This window comes from Oryctolagus cuniculus, chromosome 16 (genome assembly GCF_964237555.1).
Source record: "Oryctolagus cuniculus chromosome 16, mOryCun1.1, whole genome shotgun sequence".
NCBI lineage: Eukaryota > Metazoa > Chordata > Mammalia > Lagomorpha > Leporidae > Oryctolagus > Oryctolagus cuniculus.
In genome coordinates this window covers 31,048,070-31,072,433 of record NC_091447.1, presented here as the reverse complement: position 1 = coordinate 31,072,433, position 24,364 = coordinate 31,048,070, and positions in this window count along the sequence as shown.

Sequence of the window (24,364 nt, the reverse complement as noted above, 5' to 3'; positions counted from 1 at the left end):
CCTTTTAAATAATGTAATTTTGAATATTTTAAAAATATGTATTTAATGATTTGCTTTAATCCATTTTGGGTTCTGTCTCTGGAGAGAAAAATTATCCAGATGTTTGATATTTTGGGTTTGGTCCTTTATTTTCTTAAACCTTCTTTTCTGATTTTCATCTCTTTTTTTCTTCTATCTTCTAGAATAATTCATTGACTTTATTTTCTAACACATTTTGAATTTTCTACGTCTGCTATCTATAATGTTTTCAATCTCCTAGAGCTATTTTTCTATGAATATATACATATACATATAGGAGTTCAGAGAAAATATATGTATTCTGTAATTCTATTTATATAGTATTTTTAATAGATTGAATAGATTTCTTCCATATCTCTTTATGTGAATGTGTGCAAGAATGCATATATATATATATATATGTGTGTGCATGTACACACAAGCACACACGTATACATTAACATAATAGCTGATGGGGCCAGCGCTGTGGCACAGCAGTTTAATGCCCTGGCCTGAAGTGCTGGCATCCCATATGGATGCTGGTTCAAGACCCGGCTGTTCTTCTTCCCATCTATCTGCTATGATCTGGGAAAGCGGTAGACGATGGTCTAAGTCCTTGAGCCCCTGCACCCACGTGGGAGACCCAAAAGAAGCTCCTGGCTCCTGGCTTTGGATCGGTGCAGCCCCAGCCGTTGTGGTCCATTGGGGAGTGAACCAGCAGATGGAAGACCTCTCTCTTTCTCTGCCTCTCCTCTCTCTGTGTAACTCTGACTTTCAAATAAATAAATAAATCTTTAAAAAGATAATAGCTGAGAATTGTATATTATAGCCCTGGATTATTTTGCATGCTTTTTCTGTGTTAACTGACCACTGAACATTTAGGCTTTTGACAGTTTTTCAATATGTCTATATTACATCGAAAATCTTAATTGCTTAACATTTCATCATTCCTTTTAATTATTTCTAAAGATTTATTTACAAAATGAAATTATTGATGAAAATATATATGTATAAAACTGAAAAAGTATTCCCTTTGAAAAGCATATTCTTTGAATAATCTGATCAACCAAAGAAAGATTACTAGGGATATTGACACACTTGTTTTTTCTCAATAAAATGAAATTTAAAGTCAACAGGATGTTACACAAAACATTTTGAGAAAATCAGCCTTTTAGGTTTTTACTTTTATCATTAGAAAAACCTCAAACACTATCATATAACTGATGGAAACATTTCATGTGGCTTAAGAAAAGCAATTTGGAAGAAATCAAGACTCGGCATAGAGAATAAAATTATATTTATATGTACACATATGTATTTATATTATATACACAGTTGATTCTCATTATCTGTGATACATAATGCTCTGTAAAGTCACTATGACATTGAATTAAAGAATACTAAACCCATTGCTCTTAGGAGAAAGCATGGGGTTAAGTTCCTGTGAGCCTCTATGACATTTACATCAACAAGTCGATATATAACCAACAAAAGTACAAAATATGGGAAACGTGGCACTAAACAGATTGCAAAAATGGCAGATGCTTACAATACAAGAGTTAGAAGAAAGCGAAGAATCACCCTGTTTGATCTCAGCTCAGAAATATGTACATCAAGTGACTCAAATTTTTCACAATTCTAAACATATCTGTGAATGATTGTTAAAGTACCACTGCATAATCTGTGAATAATAAAGGTCAACACTGTAAACACACATACACTTATGTAAAAACTTGCTTGCAAGCTTCTGTGAGTCTTACTAGTACACAGAACTAGAATGACCAACTATCTCGGTTTGCTTGAGACTGATGTCCCAGTGAGTGGGAATTTCATTGCTAAAATTGAGATAGTCCTGGACAAACTATGATTTTTTTTGTCATTCTATGACCAAAACTCTTAACAAAAGAATATAGAAGCAGAATTTAATCAACAACTGGATTATATCCTTCTATATATGCTAAAACAATGATGATCTGTTAACTATCTGCACAGAAAACCAACTTCTTTGAATTATATTATAAACTCAGTTTTCCAAAAATTATATCAATGCCAAATATTTGGTGACAAAGTAGTTTAATTGTCCTTTGTAGCTAATGTGACACAGAGGGGCTGTTATTGCATTTTGTAATGAAAGAAACAGGAGATTATTTGCCTTTTTTTTGTCTTCCCAACTCCTTTTCTAGCTTTGCTCATCCACCCAATTTCAACGTCCCTTCTTCTTGTCTCCTCATCTATTTTCCCTTCAGTGGCCCAAAGCAATGGTTTCAGTCTTATCTTTACTTTCAGACTCTCAAGTTTACTCTTTCTTCTGATTTCTAGGATTTAATTTCCATCTCCAAATTTCATATTTATTATATCCCAAACTACATTTTCCTCTCCTTAAGTAGTTAAGTTTCTGAAATTCCCCACTCAGATTAATCATTCTATCAACACTTAATTTACCTGGGTTAGAAATTTTATCTTTATTCATCGTTCACCATCACTACCCCTAAAGCAATCAATCATTGACATATTGAAATTTTTAATATTATAATTCTTCTTTATCCCTTTATTTTGAAAATTCTCCATTTTGTTGGTCATTGAATGGTGCTTTTAAGACACTACTAGGAAAGCAAACATTTTGCTCTTTCAAGTATCCATATGTGAGACAAGTTACTGTCTCTCCAAAATAAGCAATGTCATTCTGTTCTGACCTCTTGCAGCTGCTGACTTGAATTTTATACCCAATTATAATTCTGAGAGGCACATCAGTCAGTGCTGGACTTCTTCCATCCTAATGCTCTATCACTGACATTGTTTACTTGTCTTTACTCTTCCAGTTTCTTCTTTATTGTATTATTCCACAAACAGAATTTAATTGTATTAACAAGCCTATGCCCCTACTTGCCCCCTTGAAGCATGTCAGATCTTACTTACCTGAACATATAAGAAGCTTGAAAGAGATGCCAAGAGACTTCCAGGATTTCCCATGAAGTTTGCCAATTTAGAGAAGTCTACGAATTCTTTTTCTCATCTTCTTTTTTTTATTTTATTTTATTTTTTTTAACTTTTATTTAATGAATATAAATTTCCAAAGTACGGCTTATGGATTACAATGGCCTCCCCCCCATATCGTCTCTCCCACCCGCATCCCTCCCCTTTCCCACTCCCTCTCCCCTTCCAGTCACATGAGGATTCATTTTCGATTCTCTTTATATACAGAAGATCAGTTTAGCATACATTAAGTAAAGATTTCAACAGTTTGCTCCCACACAAACATAAAGTGAAAAATAATAGATGATTTTTTAAATGATGATGAAATCAGATCAGACCTATTGTCATGTTTAATCCCAGTGAGAGTCAAGTTGGGAATTGATAATTTCTTCTTCTTCTTTTTTTTTTTTTTTTTTTTTTTTTACAGAAGATCAGTTTAGTATACATTAAGTAAAGATTTCAACAGTTTGCACCCCCATAGAAACACAAAGCGAAATACACTGTTTGAGTACTCATTATAGCATTAAGTCTCAATGTACAGCACATTAAGGACAGAGATCCTACATGAGGAGTAAGTGCACAGTGACTCCTGTTGTTGACTTTACAAATTGACACTCCTGTTTATGGCATCAGTAATCTCCCTATGCTCCAGTCATGAGTTTCCAAGGCTATGGAAGCCTTTTGAGTTCACCGACTCTTATGTTGTTTAGACAAGGTCATAGTCAAGGTGGAGGTTCTCTCCTCCCTTCAGAGAAAGGTACCTCCTTCTTTGAAGACCTGTTCTTTCCACTGGGATCTCACTCACAGAGATCTTTCATTTAGGGTTGTTGTTTTTTTTTTTTTTTTTTTTTTTTTTTTTCCAGAGTGTCTTGGCTTTCCATGCCTGAAATACTCTCATAGGCTTTTCAGCCAGATCAGAATGCCTTTAGGGCTGATTCTGAGGCCAGAGTGCTGTTTAGGACATCCACCATTCTATGAGTCTGCTGAGTATCTCGCTTCCCATGTTGGATCACTCTCCCCTTTATTTATTCTATCAGTTAGTATTAGCAGGTACTAGACTTGTTTATGTGCTTCCTTTGACTCTTAGTCCTTTCATTATGATCAATTGTGAACTGAAATTGATCACTTGGACTGGTGAGATGGCATTGGTACATGCCACCCTGATGGGATTAAATTGGAGTCCCCTGGTATGTTTCTAACTCTACCATTTGGGGCAAGTCAGCTTGAGCATGTCCCAAATTGTACATCTCTTCCCTCTCTTATTCCTACTTTTCTCATCTTCTTTCAATTGTATCCTACAAGAGGAGAAATGATGGCACAAAAAGCCTCTTAAGAAAGTAGACTAAGCTGGCGCCATGGCTCACTAGGCTAATCCTCCACCTGCAGCGCCAGCACACCAGGTTCTAGTCCTGGTCAGGGCGCCAGATTCTGTCCCGGTTCCCCTCTTCCAGGCCAGCTCTCTGCTGTAGCCCGGTAGTGCAGTGGAGGATGGCCCAAGTGCTTGGGCCCTGCACCCCATGGGAGACCAGGAGAAGCACCTGGCTGCTGCCTTCGGATCAGCACGGTGCACCGGCCGTGGAGGCCATTGGAGTGTGAACCAACAGCAAAAGGAAGACCTTTCTCTCTGTCTCTCTCTCTCACTGTCCATTCTGCTTGAAAAAAAAAAAAGCAGCAGACTAGCCTTTTCATAAAAGAGTTCTAGAGGTACTTGGAGATCTAAGTGGTAAACTGCCAACTAAGCCAGATCCATCAAAGCTGAAGAACCCAACGAGTGCTATTATGTTTGAACTCTTTTTCTAGTGCCTGAGGCAGACAGGGGCCCCTTGAAAGGCCCAGGTGGATCATTTCCCCATTGAATTAGCCTGGGTCATGAAACTCTGCAGCACCTCATGTGGGAGAACGTCATCACACTTCATAGAATCTCATCTCTGAATTGGCACCCATGATCTGCCCACTCACCAAAATGCAGAATTCATGAAGCAAACAGTGGAGAACTAACCCCTCAAAGCCTTTCTCAAATAAAGGCCATAAAAGGGGATCAGAGTGTGCAGAGGAGTTGTGAAGTTTCGAAAGAATTGCTATTCTCTGCCATGTGAGTGAGTCACTTCCAACCTTAAGGGGGTTTGTTGGAGGGGGCATAAATCTGGGCATGGGTTATTGCTACCTACTCTTCCTCAAATATAGAGCCATATGGAGAGCTGGAAGCATGTTCCTGGAGTGTGGGCCCATCTTAGATTTGAGGCATAGTCATGCCTGAGAAGGTTTAATGTTGTCTGTGGCGGGGCAGAGAGAATAGAAGACTGCATCTGGGACGCAATCAATCTCTCCTCCATGGCAGAACATAGTGTATGTGAGTTGGTTCCTCATACACATACAAATAAGAACTAGAGCTGTTGAAGGCCAACCAGAGAGGGTTACTGGCAGGGGATTCATGAAGAAGAAATGGAGCTCAGAAGAGACTATCTGAGAACTAGCATTAGGGAGGGAAGGTGCCAGTTTACTGCAGTCCCCGTCAATGGCCAAATAAAAATGTAGAAAAGATGCTGAACACACGCATTCCCAGATGGTGAGTGGCAGCCCAATTTAGGCCTTAACAGGAGTCTAACCTTAAAACAAAAAATTAAGTTTATAGTTATTATGTTAATCTGGGCATACTAATTTCTCAGTGGTTTTGTTTATAGTTTAAAGTGCTTTTAGGGCTATCTGAGAACCTATGATTGATTGGAAAAGTCTTGGTTGTGAGAAAAACAATTATCTTACACACTTTAAAAGAATAAGAGGAGACAAAGGAAAGTTAATTTTGGCTACATTTGGCTATATTTTGGTCATAACTTCTCACAGAATGATTTATGTTTAGATTGATGAATTCAATTCAGTATTTATTAAATTCTTACTACAAGGCAAATGAATGTAGTTCTAGGAGAAAGAATATGTCATTTAGAGTCAGAAAACCCGACTGGAGCTGCCAGCTCTTCACTCAGTTCCTAGTGCTAACCTCTCCAAAGTTCAGTTTCCTCATCTGCTGATCGAAGAAAATAACTCGAGAGTTGTTGTTGGAGTTTAAATGGTCAAATGGTAAGAATAACAATTATGGTAACTGGCACTTGGAAAATGCAATAAACGATCCTCTGTAGGGTACATTGCAATATATGTACTTTTTAAGGGGGCTTAAAAGAAGAAACACTGGCATTTGTATTAGATCATTTCTTTGTAATTTTGAACAAGTTCTTTCTTGTCTTTGGGGGAATTCTTTTTTAAATACATTAATTAGGTAGTCTGTGGACTTGTCTCCACAGTCATGTAAGGACACACAAACACAGAATTGCAGTAATCATCAGTCAGGCTAATACTGGTCAGCCACAATGACACACCTCTGAAGCAGATATTCAAAAAAGAAATGCTAGAAAATATCTTTTTAAACACATGTCTCATAATAATGACTACATATTGAGTAGTGACTAAAATAGTGACCTTGTGCTTTTTTAGAACCCCAAACATGTAGATTCAGCACATCATAAACCTCAAATGTCTTCTTCCAGGTTGCTGCAAAACCTCTGGTGAAAAGCCACTCATATTTGGGTGAAGGTTGCTGCTTTTCTTCTACACTAAATATCCTGAGTTGTGAATCTGTGGATAGCAAAATGACTACTACAGACTCTCCTATCAAGAAAAAAAAATAGACTCTCCTGTCTTCAAGGAACTTAACGGTAGATTGGTTCAACACAACAAGGATGAACACAGTAACAGCAGAGATATGATATTCTAAATTCCCACATAGGATGGGGCGGGAGGGAGGCAGGGAACAGGGGACCACAGAAGTACTAAAGGAGTCAGGCAACCGCCACTGCCCCTAACCTCAGTCCTCTGTCCCATTCCTCACCTAAAATTTTCCAAAAAGACCAGGGAAGTGCTCCATTGTGAATGACGTCATCCCTTGGAATTACTCAACACACATACGGGCTGCCCAGTGCAGCCTTGTCAGGAGGTGCTGTACTGTCTCTGACTGGACTGAGCACCTCACAGACCCCAGGCCCAGCTCTCAGCCTTTGCCATCTCTCGGCATTCTTTCACTATGTGACAAGAATTACTACCCCAGTTTATATGAAGCCCCGTGAATCCCTTACAGAGACCTCTAGCAATGTTCTTCCCTTTATATTCTTTTTTTTTTTTTAAGATTTATTTTTATTATTTGAAAGTCAGAGTTACACAGAGAGAGGAGAGGCAGAGAGAGAGAGAGAGAGAGAGAGAGAGAGAGGTGTTCCATTCGCTGGTTCACTCCCCCAATTAGCTGCAACAGCCAGAGCTGCGCTGATCCAAAGCTGGGAGCAGGGACCCAAGGACTTGGGCCATCTTCCACTGCTATCCCAGGCCATAGCAGAGAGCTGGATTGGAAGTGGAGCAGCCAGGTCTTGAACTGCCGACCATATAAGATGCCAGCGCTTCAGGCCAGGGCGTTAACCCGCTGCGCCACAGTGCCAGTCCCTCTTCCCTATATACTCATTCAGGCCTTTTCTGGTTCCTTGAGTTTTCTTTAGACTGTTTATGCTCAATCTGTGCTGGAGACTTGGGAATTTATTTTTCCAGGCCCTCAGAAACCTCTCTGTCTCCTAATACCGCCTGACTTATATAGTTCCTTTGCCTGGAACTTGGACGCTGTCTTCATTATTTGATGTTTCGTCACATGGAATTTCACCAGCCTGTGGTCAAGGCATGTTTCCATTTGTCTTTTCACATCATCCTGAATGTTATCACTGGTCTTCTCCTCTGTGGGGACCTAATTCTTTCCTTTCATCACCTTCCACAAATAACTTTTATTGGGTAAAAATGTTCGGAGAGAGGCCATTTTAAATGCCATTATTCCTCCCAGCAATCGCCTTCCATCTTTCTATATTTAGAACAAGTCAACAGAAAATTAACAACCTTCTCCAAAGGCAACAGCATGCCTTATGTATTCATTTGCACATGTAAAGATCCTTCCTCAAATGTACCTGCTAACACCAGGCATCATTCTTCCAGAAAATAGAATTTAAAAGAGTGTCTATGCACAATGCCATTTTTAGAAGGTTCATCAAAATCCGTATGTCTCTTTCCCTTGCATATTTTATTATGACCATTTTTTCAGTAATTTATTCATGCTTCACAGGTGGCCTTAATTTGCATCAAAGTTAGATCTCTTTTTATTTGATTGAGTAAAGCCCTGAACTTTTTGTCTTTGTTCTTCTCTCACCTCTTAGTAGCATCTCACACAACTGAACATTGGCCTTGGCTTCATTAACACCGCAGTCACCCTCATGGCCCTCCTACCTCCCAATCTCTCTTAATCTTCTGAGGGTCCTTTTTCTTTATCTGAATTGAATGACAGTGTTCTTGGACTTAGGCCCGGGTCTTATTTCCTACCAATACGTTTTGTTGTGTTGATTTCACCTAGCTCCTAACTTTAAAGAACATCTATAAGTGGATATCATCCATATTAATATCTGGACTTGCATATTTAATTATTTGTCTTCTTCATTACGTGTAAGAAACATTTCACGCCTCACTTGTGTAAATGCACCTCCCCATGCCTCCTCTGTCTGCTGCATGCTGTCTTTTCCATATTTGAGTAAATGCACTGCCACGTGCCCAGTTGGCCTAGCCAGACATCGAGGGGTCTTCCCTGATTATTCTGTCTTCTTGGCCCTTCCATTCGATCTATCGTTACAATAGGCTTCTAAAAAACAGCTGATTTTTCTGTGCTTCTGTTGACACCACAATTCAAACGCCGATAATTCTCATCTGGACTGCGACAACTACTTCTTAACTAATCCACTTCTATTCTTTTCTTTCAATTCTTATTCTCCACACAAAAACTGGGTAATTTTTTAAAAATTTCAGTCAAATTATATTACTCCTCTGTTAGTGATACTGCCACAGTTCTTCATTAGACTCAGAATAAATTTCAAGTTCTTTATCATACTCCAGAAAAACTACCTGGATGTGGCTATCTGGTCTCTTGTTCTACCACTGTCTTCCACCTCCACTTCAAGTTATTACCCTTCTTTCCATTACTGAAACATGACAAGTTTACCACCCTCAGGGCCTATATACCTATAGTTCTCCCTTTCTAGAAAACTCTTTGCCATTTTTCTATGAATGGATTATTTTCACATTGAAAGATTTATATATTACTTCCTCAGAGAATGTTCTAGGATTATCCTCTTAGCACAAATTATAATCAAGAATTATTCTTACTTATTTTAGTCAATCTAACCAACACCCTATCTATCTATTTTTATCTCTGTGTCCCCCAGTGCCTGACACTCTGCCTGGCACATAGGCAGGTTCTCACTGAGGATTTACAATGACTAGCAAAGAAAAAAATTATCAGGCATTAATAGACAGATGATAGATATATAGTTACAAGTTCCTAGGATGAAAAATACATTGAACTGCACAATTAAAAACTTCAGAACAGATTATAGAACCTGAGAACATAACAACATGTCCTCAATTAGAAGATATGATTTTTTTCCCCCAAATTTGTGGAAGTACAAGTAACAATGTAAGCTACATCAAGGAACATCATAATCAAATGACTTAAAACTTGTAACAAGAAAATCTGAAAAGCAACTAGAGAATCCCCAAATAATCTACAGAGGAACAAAAATAAAGGTGGATTCTTTCTTTGAAAACTGAAAGCCACAAGTGAGTATAGCAATCTTTAGAATACTGAAAGAAAAAAGTTAGATACCAAGAAAAAAGGCATTTTTAAACAGTCAGTAAAATAAAGTTTTCAAGACAAATAAAATTGCAAGAATTCATCATCTGCAGATTAGCACTATAAGAAATAGAAAAGGAAAAGTTTTAGACATGTGACGGTTAATTTTATTTGTCAATTGGAAAAGCTATGGTGAAGAGTTCTTCGGCTAAACACTACTCTCTACATGATGCTTTGAAGGCACTTTTAAGATGTGGTTCACACTTAAAATCAGTTGACAGGGAGACTGGTGTGGCGAGAGGGTAAAGATGCCGTCTGCAATGCCAGCATTCTATGTGGGTGCTGGTTCATGTTCCAACTGCTCCACTTTAATCCAACTCCCCACTATTGGCCTAGGAAAGGCAGCAGAAGAGAGCCCTAATATTTGGGCCCCTGTGGGAGACCTGGAAGAAGCTCCTGGCTCCTGGCTTCAGCCTGGACCAATCCTGGCTGTTTCGGCCATCTGGGGAGTAAACCAACGGATGGAAGATCTCTCTCTCTCTCTCTCTCTCTCTCTCTCATTACCTCCCTGTATGTGTGTGTGTTTGTGTGTGTGTCTGTCTGTCTCTCCTTCTCTCTAACTTCCAAATAAAGAAATAAATCTTTAGAAAATAAAAATAGGCCAGCGCAGCGGCTCACTAGGCTAATCCTCCACCTAGCAGCACCACCACACCGGGTTCTAGTCCCGGTCGGGGCGCCAGATTCTGTCCTGGTTGCCCCTCTTCCAGACCAGCTCTCTGCTGTGGCCCGGGAAGGCAGTGGAGGATGGCCCAAGTGCTTGGGCCCTGCACCCCATGGGAGACCAGGAGAAGCACTGGCTCCTGGCTTCGGATCAGCGTGGTGCGCCGGCCGCAGCACGCCAGCCGTGGCGGCCATTGGAAGGTGAACCAACGGCAAAAGGAAGACCTTTCTCTCTGTCTCTCTCTCTCACTATCCACTCTGCCTGTCAAAAAAAAAAAAAAAAAAAAGAAGAAGAAAAGAAAATAAAAATAATCAATTGATTGTTAGTAAAAATCACCCAATCACCCTCAGAAATGAAGTTGGGACTCACCCAATTAGTTGAAAGCTGTAAGAACAAAAGCTGGGGTTTCCTGGAGAAAAATTCTGTGTCAAGATTGTAAAAATTAAATCTCATTAAGTTTCTAGTTTGCTGGCCTAGTTTATGAATTTCACACTCAAGACTGCAACATAAACTCTGACCTGAGATTCTTACTGGTCGGCCCGCTCGACAGACGTGCCAGCTCCTGGTATCACAGAAGCCACTTCCATAAAATAAATCTCTTTATAGGATATTCTATTAATTCTGTTACTGTGGAAAACCCTGACTGATACAAGATAGAAGGAAAAGAATAATAGAAAATTTTCCTTGAGAAAATAAATGAAAAGATCTGGAAAACATAAATTTGTAAACTAAACACAAAAGCCCCTTGTCATTGTAAAAATTAAAAGAAAAGTAAGAAAGGAAGGAAGAGGGAAGGTAGGAGAGATAGAGGGAGGGAGGGTATGGTGGGAAGTTTTATTAGTCTCTTAAAACTGTATAAATGAAATACATTAAAATTTCCCCTTTATATAAATTAAAAAAAGATTGGAAGTGGGTGTTTGGTCTATTGGTTAAGACACACTCCACCTCAGGGTACCTGTTTTCTATTCTTAGCTCTACCTTCTGACTCCAGTGTCTTGCCAATGCAGACACTGTGAGGCAGTGGTGATGTTTACACCACCCATATTGAACATGGATTGAAGTGCCTGCTCCCAACTTTGGCCTCCACTCAGTCATTGTGGACATGTGCGGAGTGAACCAGTGTATAGCAATGTTCTCTCTTTCTCTCTCTCTATTCTATTCCAATGTAATATAATACAATACAATACAGAAGTATCTGAACAGTATGTGTGTGTATTTGAAAAGATGTGCAATATCATCAGTCGTTACAGAAATGTAAATGAAAACACAGTGAAATTCTACTATATGTCACTGTGATGAGTAAAATTAAAATGAGCAGTGAGAATCAATGTATATATCAGGAATTCGAGACACTTATGGTTCTTCTGAGGATGTGGAGCAACTAGGACCATCACAGGCTATGGGGGGGAGTCTAAAATAGTGCAACCACTTTGAAAGCAGGCTTGCAGTTTTTTAAAAAGTTAAATATACTCCTACCTGTTAATAATAAGTGTGAAGTACTAGGCTAATACTCGGCAAAGTCAATTTCCCCAGACATGGACTCTCCTCTGGGTAGATATCCTTAATCAGAGCAATTCCTTTAAAATCCTTGCTGCTATGGGTAATTGAATGCAAACTTCATTAAATAAATTGAATCAATTAATAAAGTTAATCACATGAATTTTCTGGCATTATGCTATAATGAGTTTATCAAGTGACTGTAAGTCTTAATCTCATGAAGTTCAGTGTTGAGGAGGGAATATGTGTGCATTAACAAATATTTTTATTAACTTATAATAGGATATGTTAAATGCACACAGAAAAAGTATGACAGAAGAATTAAATTCAAGAACAAAAAGACTGCAACAGAGTTGGCATATATGTATGAATGAGGATGGAATAGGAAAATTGGTGATGTACTAGGGCTATCAGTTTGCTCGAATGTTTTGTTCATAGACCACACTTAAATCACTCCTTAGTGAGTCATGGTTATCATTTTTTCAAAACTGAAATGAGATACAAAAATTTAGAATAAAAATGCTAGAAGGAAGTGCATGTAGTTTGATTTGTAAGTTTAGCATTATTGCATAAAATTTGGCTTCAGTTATATTGTGTGTGGTTATGCATGCACCCACTAGATGGATTTTAAGATTCACTCAGGTATCATGACCATCAGTTTGAAAAATGGTGCTATAGGAGACAGAAACTATTAAGTAGAGAGTTATATAATCTAAAAGCGGGATAGAGAGAGGAGGCTAAAAATAGCCATTGTAGTAGTCAAAGGAAATGACACTGAGAGCTTAAATTAAGGCTGTGGCAGTGAGAATCAATGTATATATCAGGAATTTGAGACACTTATAGGATATAATTAACAGAACCAGGCTATTAACTAGACAGAGAATCTTAGGGGGTCAGGGGAGTGAAAGATAACACCCATTTTTCCAACTTAGGTGATTAGAGCATTAAACTAACTAAACTAAAACAACACAAGAGAAGAAAGTTTGGAGGGGAATGAGTGGGCTCAGCTTCCAACACAGTAAGTATGAAGTGCTTGAATAAACCAGAACACGACTATTTCGCACAAGCTGAAGCTCCAGAAATAAGGCATGGCAGAAGTAAAGCTTATTGGTTTGATTTGTAAGTTATTAGATATTGCAACATAGATAATATTACATATATAATGTATTTATAAAATATAAACCTACATATAACCATGATTAATTAAAATTTGCAGATAGACAAGCATAAGAAAAGACAGAGAACATACTACAAAGTATAGTCTAGCAACCAAAAGAAGACAAGGGTCTTATTTGCTCACAACCATATTTGCTTTTACAATTTCTGTTAATTTTTCATGTTATTCTTTACTAATTGGAAGCTGTTTGTTTAACAAAGTAAAATGTTTAATGTTACTTACTGAATGGATGTTTTCATTGATCTTAAAATTATATGGGGTATTAGCAACAGTTTGAGTAGACAACAAAAAAATTAATAGAAGAAAAGTTAATGAAGAGATGTTTTAGAGATATGCCTAGGGTAAGGGAAATGGGGGATGCTGAAATATCCATGGGCAACCATCAGAGAGAATCCATTAGCACTCCTCTGTCAAAGGGGCAAAAGGAAGAAATACTGGTGCCAAAGCCATAGCTGGAACTGTGGACCTGCAGTCATTCGGTAGGAGCTACAGCTTCATAGAAATGAAACATCAGACAGCAAGTTGGAAAGAGATATCTCATGCTGATTCTCATTTCATGTTTTAATGTCCATCTGGAACCTCCCATTGATCAAATTCAACAGGAAGCCAGAGGAATTAAGCATGAATACCTGGTATAAGGAAGGGAAGAATAGAGTGGAGGAAAAACATAGATGGGATGGAGGGAACAAACTGAGAATAATCAGTATTTTTAGTCTTAATGCCCGATTGATACACTACTTTGTTTAATTTCTATATCTAGAATTCATTTTGACTATGTTTTTGCCATTGGAGTTTAAAACCCATGGAAAGCTCAGTGTGAATAAACCTCACAGACAAGAACAGCAGAAGGACCAGTTATTGGAGGTGTCACACTTTCGTGAGTTTTACCTCTAGAAACTCCACCAGATTTACACAGTGAACAACTGAGAGAAATCTTCTCAACTAGCTGACAGAAGGCGAGGTCAAGTAACCATTTTAAAATATACCATAGCATTAAAGAATTTTGTTTTTCTTAGCAAAGCCTGCCCTCCAGAGAAACTATTTTATCAGAATCAAACCTATTGGGGATTTATTAGTGCCCAACTGACAAGGACAAAGGGAAATACCTACCTCTAGCTCCCTCTAGCATTCCATAGAAATAAACTTTAACAGCTTACGCTATCCTATCTGTCTCAGTTGGGGGAGAGAGGAAATAGGATTACTTGTAAAGTTCATTGCCCAGGAATACAGGCTCACTCAAAGACTGAATACTAATCGTGGGATTATAGAATGCTTCCCTCCCCTGCTACCTTACCAATAGGTTAAAAAGTCTATTTACCACAATTTTCTTTATCTGGTATTTCATGTATAGTTACCAAGAAAAAATTGCAAAGCATATTGGAGGGTAATAAAACACAGTTTGAAGAGACTGAGCAAACATTAGAATCAGACTGAGATATAGCAGCAATGTGAGAATTACCAAACCAGGAATTTTTAAAAACTGTGATGAACATGCTTTATAAGAGATATATAGAAAAAAAGAAACAGCATGCAAGAACAGAAGACTAATATAATCAGAGAGACTGAAATTCTAAGAAAGAACAAAAATGAAAGTCTAAAGGTCAAAAACACTCAAATAGAAACAAGGACTGCCTTTAGCAAATTCATTTCTATGTCTTTTCTAAACAACTGAGAAAAGAATCTCTGAAATTGAATATATGCTAATAGAAACTTCCATGAGGAAAAGTAAAGGGAAAAAGCACTTAAAAGGACATGGAATATTTCAACTATGGGACATATATTTATGTTATGGGAACACAAGAGGAAAACAAAGCGATAAAGGAGAGTAAGAAATATAAGAAGCAGTAATGGGACTTTATCCTAAAATTAATGTCACGCACTCAATCATAGACCCAGGAAAACAGAATTTCAAAACAGTGACATAGTAAATTGGACTCTATCAATATTCAATATTTATTTGAAAGGCTGAGTGAAGAGAGAAACAGAGAGACAAAGAGAGAGTGGTGTTCCACCCCCTGGTTCACTCCCCAGATGGTTGCCATAGCTAAGGCTGGACAGATTGATGTCAGGAGCCAGGAAATCTATCCATGTCTCCCACAAGAGTGTCAGGAACTAAAATACTTGAGCCATCATCTGCTGCTTCTCAGGTCCATTAGCAGGAAGCTGAACTGAAACTCAAACCAGCACTCTGATATGTAATGTACATGCCCCAAATGACTGCTTACCTCCGTGTGCCACAACGCTTGCACAAACAGAGCAGACTTCAGAGAACGAAAAATGAACAGGGATAAAGAGTAGCATCACATAATAATAAGGTAGTTTATTTTCCAAGGAGAGCTTGGCCCCTCATTTTAAAACTTCTTGTAAGTTACAACATCATGCATATATTTGGTGTATAATTTACTTTTTGGAATCTTTAAATCTTTAAATCATTTTAATGAAACATAACAAATACAAAAAATAAACTACATTATTCAATGCCCTATTTTGAGTAACCACAATTAACTTTTAAAACAACCCTGTGGTAACTATTATCAGTCATTTAACTGAATCAAATCATTACCTGAGTCAGAGACTGAGAATAAGAAAAGGACCACGAAGCAATGTTAGGTAAAGTCAATTCTTCAAGATTATAAGTTTAAAATATTAATTGAACAAGCAGGTTTTTTTTTTCTTAAGGAAATTGAAATGCTTGACAATTCCTTGACCTATCCTAGGCCCAGTTGGAAGTCTTGTGTGGTCTGAATTTGTGTGGCCATTCATCAATACGATGATTCATCCGTGGTTTAGCTTCCAAAACACCAGACGATTTTAACTTGGGCATTGCTAGGAATTATTCATAAAATTGGCTTCTTTACTGTGAGGAGGGAAGGAAACTGAGAATGAAACCATTATTTTAATATGCAGCTATAATTTCTTACAAAAACTCACAGAATTAAAATTTTCATTGAAATAATAATTAGTCAGTTATCGGTCTATCTCAGTCACAGCGCAGTTTCTGTAGGAAGCTCATGAAGTAAACGACGAATCTTTCCGAAATCCCAGAAGGCAGAGTTGAAGGTGTAGAGAAGAACTTTGATATAAGTTCATGAAACAAACTTCTCACCCAAAGCATGTCTAATGCTGTTTCCTTTCTCCCTGAATACATTCGTGATATGAATCAGCAAGGATTTTTTTAAAAAATTTTCTTCCTTCTGAAAAATTATTGGGCTGTAAGTTTGAGACTTACTAATCAAATCTATAAACACTATTTTTGTTTCGTTTTACTATCTCTGCACCCATTGAGTATTTGTTATTTGGTTCTTTTTTCTTTTTTAAAGATTCATTTATTTAGGCATTTGAAAGTCAGAGTTACACAGAGTGAGGAGAGGCAGAGAAAGAGGGGTCTTCCATCCAATGGTTCACTTCCCAATTGGCCGCAAAGGCCAGAGCTGTGCTGATCCGAAGCCAGGAGCCAGGAGCTTCTTCTGGGTCTCCCACGTGGGTGCAGGGGCCCAAGGACTTAGGCCATCTTCTACTGCTTTTCCAGGCTATTGCAGAGAGCTGGATCGGAAGTGGAGCAGCCAGGACTCGAATTGGTGCCCATATGGGATGCCGGCACTGCAGGCCAGGGCATTTACCCTCTGTGCCACAGTGCCAGTCCCCTGGTTCTTAATATAATTAAAGAAAATATACCCACAAATAGCTTAAATTTACAGAGCATGAGCAAAAGATGCAAAATTTAAACTGTCTTTAGTACTTCACACTTAAATACCTATCTTATGCATTTTAAAAAAAGATCAATTAAGTAATATAGTTACAGTATAATCTATTTGACAAAGGAGAAGGGCATAATATAGTGCCCAAGTTTCTTTTTAAGTCCTCCTCTTAAAATATAAGTAGTCAGACAAATATGCAAATATACAAACCACTATTTATGGAGACTATCATAGTAATTTCCAGTAAATGTAGACTCATTTTCTTTGTTGTATCTGGAAGGTGCTAGGAATGTGTGTCCGTCTGACCTCTTTAGTCCCTACATAGTTGGACTTGGAACAAACTCCCATCTGTGTGTGGCTGCAGTACTTCTGCTAGATTGGTTCATGAGGTACAGTCTTAGGCCTCTTACCAGACAGACTACTAGAGTATCCGAACAGTCAGAGCAGCCCACACTTCCCACTCACTCGTGCTACACCCGAGTTGACTTCCTTCAGTAGACACGGCTCACTGCTCTTGTGGACGTTTGGAAGTGCTTCCTCAGGCCTGGATAGGGCGGAGAGCTTGGGAATCTATCTGAAATATATGGTGTCATGGATCAAGTATGCCTTGGTAAGAAGGCATATAAGGCAGTGAGCAAAGAAAAGCTCAGAAAACTGCAATTTGCCATTATAACATACAGGCTTTTTGAAAGTGACTGATGAGACAAATTATCCAAAACACTTTTAGAAATGGGGGAGAATGAGTTCATTAACATCCGGTTGTGTGAGTGTGTGCGCATGTCTGTGAAATTAGGAGCTATTCATATATTATTGAAAATTTGTCCTCCTTCAGGATAAACTGGTCACTGAATAAATAGTTGGTTGACATGCTAACCTGCAGATCCAAATCAAAGTTAGATCTAGAATTGTAGACTGGCATATTATCCACATCAAAGTGGTAAATAAAGTTATGGGATTATTAGCTCACCAAATGAGAAAATATGGAGTCCATTGAAAGAAAGTTATCTAAGGAGATGCTCAAAAGCTTCATGGAGGAGCTGGCTTCTGAACTGAGCCTTGAAATACCAGTGGTCTTCTGAACCTGAACATTACAATAGTGTCAGCTGATGTCATTGGCCATGTACAGCATTTTTTACATTGGTTGTTAGAAGTAGCTGTTGGTTCTACTCCTTAACTCAAGGCTGTAATCTGACTGATAGAACCATATAAACATAGCAGCAGCTCCTGAGATAGTCATTTTCTATACTGAAGAAGAGGTGAACATGTGACAAAAAACAAGACTTCAGACTATCTCCCCAACCAGGATTTCTCATCCAGTACTGCAGAGTACTACAGAGCCTCACGAGTTAGCAGTTCTACCCAAAAGGTAGTCTGCCCTTCCCTCAGCTAAACTCCTAGAAAGCAAAGAACAATAATAAAAAGTGTATGTTCTCACTCTGGCTTGTCAAAGATAAAAATGAGATGACATCATAAAGTTCATGAAAAAATTTAATTAAAAGATAAACTTAGGGGCCGGTGCTGTGGCACAGTGGGTTAAAGCCCTGGCCTGCAGTGCCAGCATCCCATATGGGCACCAGTTCAAGTCCTGGCTGCTACTCTTCCGATCCAGCTCTCTGCTATGGCCCGGGAAAGCAGTAGAAGATGGCCCAAGTCCTTGGGCCCCTGCACCCACATGGAAGACCTAAAAGAAGCTCCTGACTTAGGTGTGTGTGTGTGTGTGTGTGTGTGTGTGTGTTTGAAGCTTTGGAAAACGTCCTTCCTTAGTCACCACTACTGTCTCCATTTCTGGTCTTCCCAGTTAAAGAGCTGGAAATGCATGTGGTACAGGGGGTTAAGGCCCTGATGCAAAGCCAGCATCCCACATCAGAGCAGAGGTCTGAGTCCCAGTTGCACTGCTTCCTAGTCAGCTTCCTTCTAATACACATAGGAAAGCAGCAGAAAATAGCACAAATGCTTGGGTCCCTGCCACCCACGTGGGAGACCCGCATGGAGTTTCAGGATTCTGGCTTCAGTCTTGCCCAGCCTGGCAATTGAAGCCATTTGAGGAATGGAAGATCTCTCTGTCTCTCTCTTTCTCTTTCTGCCACTTCGTCTTTTAAATAAATAAATAAATAAATATTTTTTTTGAAGAAACTGACACTCCCATGCACCACACTGAGCCATGGGAAACACTAATGATGACCATGGAGATGGCCTGGCTTGTACCCTCATGTGCAGGGTTGAATGGTCCTTGTAATTCCTACTACTGGACTTGGTGCTACTGAAGCCTCATTTTTGAAGCTGTGATTTTGTGTAATCTAGTGACTTTATTTACCTGATTTATTCTTGCTCTTGGATTTTCCAGACTTACTCGATTTGCTGTTTATTAAAACCCAGAAGAACAGATTTTTGCTGAGCAGAATATTAGAATTATTACAAGTGGTATTTAAACCAAAGAAATGCTGATATGAGGAAGGCACCATGATTTTTTTCTTTTAGTATATTAATTGAAACTATAGACAATGCTAATTATTTCTGATTGTACAGTATTTAAAAAAAAAAACTAGCTTGTGTGTGGCAGGAAAACATTTTCTTGGCTCAGGTATTTTTGTTTTCATGGTTGCCACTAATGGACCTCTGTTGTACAACCTGTAAAATTGAATTAAACATTGAACTGGGATATGCAGATAATGCATAATAACTAAGTTAGAGACTGGCTTATTTAAGGTATTTTATCAATAATGATAACTATGTCTTAAAAACTATAAAACACTGTATGGTTCCCAGAGTGAGAATTACTCTTTTTTACCAAACACTGCAGACCTCTTTATTAAGAATATCAGTGTTTACTAGAGTAAACACTGAGGCACAGAAACTGAAGATTCTAATTATAATTCCACCAACAGTTCTCTGGATAGTAGGGAGTCAGCAAGTGTCCTCATTCCTCTGAAATGGCAGCGTTGCTCAAAGGAATGTTTGCATCTGCAGAGAGGCAAGGCTTCCTATCCTATCAGTGTTCACTGCAAGAGAGTGTGAATCCCTGGGCTTCTAAGGTGCCTAGTCAGTGTCAGATCTGCAGCCCTCCTTATGGTTATTTCAACAACAAAAAAGTTCCCACACAGGTCTGAATTGCCTGAGGGCAGAAAGTCTTCCGTTGAAAAACCATGTAGATCATCTTGAAAGTCCCCTTCTGCATTGACATTAGATAATTGCCTGTGTGTGTTTCCTTTTTAGCATTACTTGGCACCCACATTGTAAGTCATTATCTTGAAGTCTACACTTGGAATAAAACAGGAAAAATTAACAAATCTAGTTTGGTTTGATTTCACACAATTAACCTCACATTTTGCACCAATTACAAAGGCTTATTTACGGTTACAGCATTCCTCACATCCCTCAGCTACATGACAGCTTCATATTTCTCCTGACAAGTCATTTCTCTAGCAACATCTTTCGCTTGAAACCCAAAGGCAATATCTTCTCTGACATGTAAACCCAATTCCCAAATATCGAGTAATTAGTTTCAGTGCTACCTCTCTTTGCTAAGGTGCTTTCCAGAGGAGATAGAATTCTCTGGCCAAACTACAGAGGCCTTTGGGATTGTGGATTGCATGGACGTGTTAAAGGCATATATTATTATATCACTGAATTCTCACAATCCTGCAAAGAACATAATATATATATATATATACACATATATATATTTAAAGGTGGATAGGTGGATATGTATAGATGTATTAATTTGCCAAAGGATATACATTTAATGAGACTAGATTTATCAGTAATTATCAGAATCTAGAAGCTGAGGCAAAGCTGAGTTTGGACAGATTGACAAAACTGGGAGGCTATGCTTAGGGTGTGCGTGTGTGTGTGTGTGTGTGTGTTCTTGTTTAGGGGACTGTTGTGCTAGTCTCGTTAGTTTCCAAGGCAAAGAAATGATTTTCACAAATAACCCAATATTCCAGAAAGTTGATTTCAGTACATTTGCCACAAGTCAACTTGTTTTTCAGAATTTATGACCTGGAGAAATTGTTATCAAATTTTAATTTAGTAAACTTATGGTCCATTCCCGCTTTCAGCTGTCTGTGTGCTGCATATATTCCCGGAAGGTTAGGTTCCTGTGTGGTCCATATACTCCCTGAAGGTCAGATTTTGGACATTACCACAGCAGCTATTCCACATAGACAATTCCAAAAATCAAGCAAACAGAGAAATAAACAAGTAAATCTTATATTTTGTTGCACTGACCTCTCAGTTCATTTACTTCTCATCACCTCCCACAAATCCTTGATAGATAAAACTGAGCTTCTAACCAAAAGATCTGTCCTTTCCAGCTTAACCTGCAGTTGAATTACAATTGGGGTGAATTACAATTATGAAAATTTTAATTTCTAAAAGCTGAAAAACTCTCAATGATTGAATTTATCAGAAATCTCCAAATTGCCTAGACGTTAATCTTGGGCTTGGACATATGGTTAACTGGGATGTCTTTGTTTTAGCACTATTGTTGAACTGAGCATGTTTCTTGACACACTTTTCCTCAAACAGAGCCTCATGTGACTTGCTTTTCAAAATCACAATCGTCCCTCAAACTCAGAACACTCATTTTCCATTGAGTAACTTTGTAGTAGTAGAAGTGTAAATATTCACACAAGTAACATTTTATTCACTCCACTAACCCCAGTGATTTCCCTACGCATCATCTCAGTTAATTGACTATTTATTAATCAGATTGATTAACCAAAGAGGTAGCCCTGTGGGTCCTGAAACTCTTTTTTAGAGGGTCTTTTCATTCAAAATTATAGTAATAATAATAAGGTATCATTAGTATTTTTTTAAAACTCTCATCCTCTTAAGAGGGTGCAGTGGAGGCTTCCAGAAACTATTCTAACACAACACATTGAAAGCAGGAGCAGGTAATCAGAATCCAGTTGTCTCCTTTTAAGGCACACATTGATTCAAACAATGCCACTACTCATTAATTTTATTTTCATTTAGAGGGCATAGTCATTTTCATTCCATATAATCCTGCCTTTGTATTTTCTTACCTCAACCCTGTATAGACCTTTACTCTCTGATGCCTCACTGTTAGAAGGTAGTGTGGTATTTTCTTCGCTCTCTCTCCCTCTCTCTCAAGCATAACTGTATTCTCCACTTGTGAATTCCCTGACCACTGGGCTCTGTGAGTCACAATCTCACTGCCAGCACTTGATTTGCAACCATTCCTTATATCACCTGGAGAAACTGAGGCAAGATTCAAAGAAACCACTATTGAATGGTTCATGGGAGAAAGAGATGTGGCGCTCCATAAAGTTCTTTTGTTTTTCTCTTTTGCACCAGGGTCTTTATCGGTTCATACCAACCATGGGCTCACAGAGGGCTGATTTTATTTCTCTGTGGTGCAACAATAATGGCCAGCTCCCTCTTACTCTCGGAACCTGGAAAAGAACAATGCAGCATTCTGGAGGTTTCAGATGGCAGCCAGGAGCTTGCCAGCAGGCTTGACACCTGAGTCCCCCAGTGAAGGACACAGTTAACTCCTCCCTTGGAGGTGGCAAGCTAGACGGTGCCTGGAGACATATGGTGATTTCTTCCCTGCCAAAGAAACCAAGCCCCTCTGCCAGGGACTTAGCCAACCAGTGCTGGCTCTCAGGCCTGCCTTCCCAGGGGATGATAAGTGAGCGTCCCCCGGCATTGTTGTCTGTTCCAGCAGTGCTCTGGGCTCCAGGGTATCACGGTGTCAGGCACACAGAAAAGGAGAGAATGTGATCGATCGATAGGAGCGACATGATAAAGACGACAGCATCCTTCTCTGATCTCTTTGCTGATAGGAAATGCAACCCCATCGGCGCCCAGGTTCTCCCCAGCTAGGCGGTCCCATGCTCCAGCTCAGGAGAGGGAGCACGCAGGCAAAGAGCCTGGCACTGAGGTTCAGCAACTTCAAGTTTCATTCTCTGTGCCATGGGGAGAAGTTCATGCCAGCTGGGGTCAGTTTTCCCTAGAGTTCCTGAGGACACTTGGGATCCCTTCTTTTAAGTTTTCTTATTTGTCTAATCAAGAAAGAAGTAAGAATGTGCGCTTTTAAAAACACAAACAAGTAGAGAAAGTCAGTTGTAAACTGACCGTAGTGTCCTGAATTCCAGAATTCAACTTTTATTCTTTTACGCCAGGTAACTACAAATAATTTTTTGTTTCCAGAAGTGTGTGCTGTCTGATGTATACATATGCATATATATTTTGGTTCAGACTGTTTGGTTTGGAATACTGGCTACCCTCTTTTAGTTGGGACGAGGACAATTTGACTTTCTGAGTCACAGCAGACCTTTGATTCACCTGTCTTTCAGGGTTAATGGATGCTTTGTTTTAAATAGCACCTGGCACATAGCAATTAAATAAGTGCTGGGTATTATTACCTTTATTGTTAATATTATTTATGTGTAACTCCATTTTAAAACTTACACAATCATGTTAAACATGCCATTTTTAACTTTACCTTTTACATCAAATAAAATAGCTACAAGATGTTTCCATGTAAATAAAAATTTATCTCATTATTTTTTAATAGTGACATAGCATGCATCTACATGTTTTAAATTCAGCTAGATTCCTGTTGACTGGCATTTGTGTGTTTCTGTATTTTTTCTATTATAGACAATGTTTGGGAAATTTTGTTAATGGTTTTCATTGTCAAATTTCTGGCAGTGAAACCTCATGATCAAGGCATATTTTTATTACTTATTTTCATTTTCAACATTTGAAATTTTAATGAATTTGGAATTTATTTTTAATATGCTGTGAGGTAGAGGTCCTGCCTTGTTTTCTTATCTATTAATGATTGTATTTTTCAGTTTTTTGTTACAAAAATGAAATAGCTGAGAAGCTACCTATGAATGAAAGAGAGGTTTACTTAGCTCACAGTTTTGGAGGCCGAAAGTTCAAATAGCTTCACGCAGGCTCTGGCAAAATTCCAAGGCAGAGGCAGCGTGCATGTGGAGGATCTAATGGCCATCCAGGAAGCAGGCCCCACATGCAGGCTTTCTAACAACCCTCTCATGGAGCTAGCTCCTCTGAGCGTGCGTCCATGATGAAGGACCCTTAACTAGTACCACCTCCCAAAACTGTAATTGGATTCAGTTTTCAAATTCTTAGGACCACTCACTTATGACTTCGGGATTTGAAGTTCTGCATGAATTTGGGGGCCAAATCATATTCAAACCATAGCAGTGGCCAATCATACAAATATTAAATATAGCATCTTTTGCTCATGGAATTGAAAGTATGCTTGTTCTGTATTAAATTATAGGTCTGTTTCTAAAGTTTTTAATCCATATTAATGCTCTATATAATTATTCTGGAACATCATTTTCATTAAATTTATCAACTGTAAATATTTCAAATGGTAAATTTAACATATTTTTAGAAATTTTATAGAAATGTATTTTAGGGAAATGTTGACTCCTTACACACTCTTTCAGTTCTAGATATCATTTATTTTTAACTATTTTTTGCAACTCAGTAGTTGGAAATAGTATCTTTGTTTTTTCAATTGCAAATTTTAATTCAACAGTACAGATGAAAAAATATTCACATATTTATTAGCCAATTGCATTTTGGTTTCTAATAGG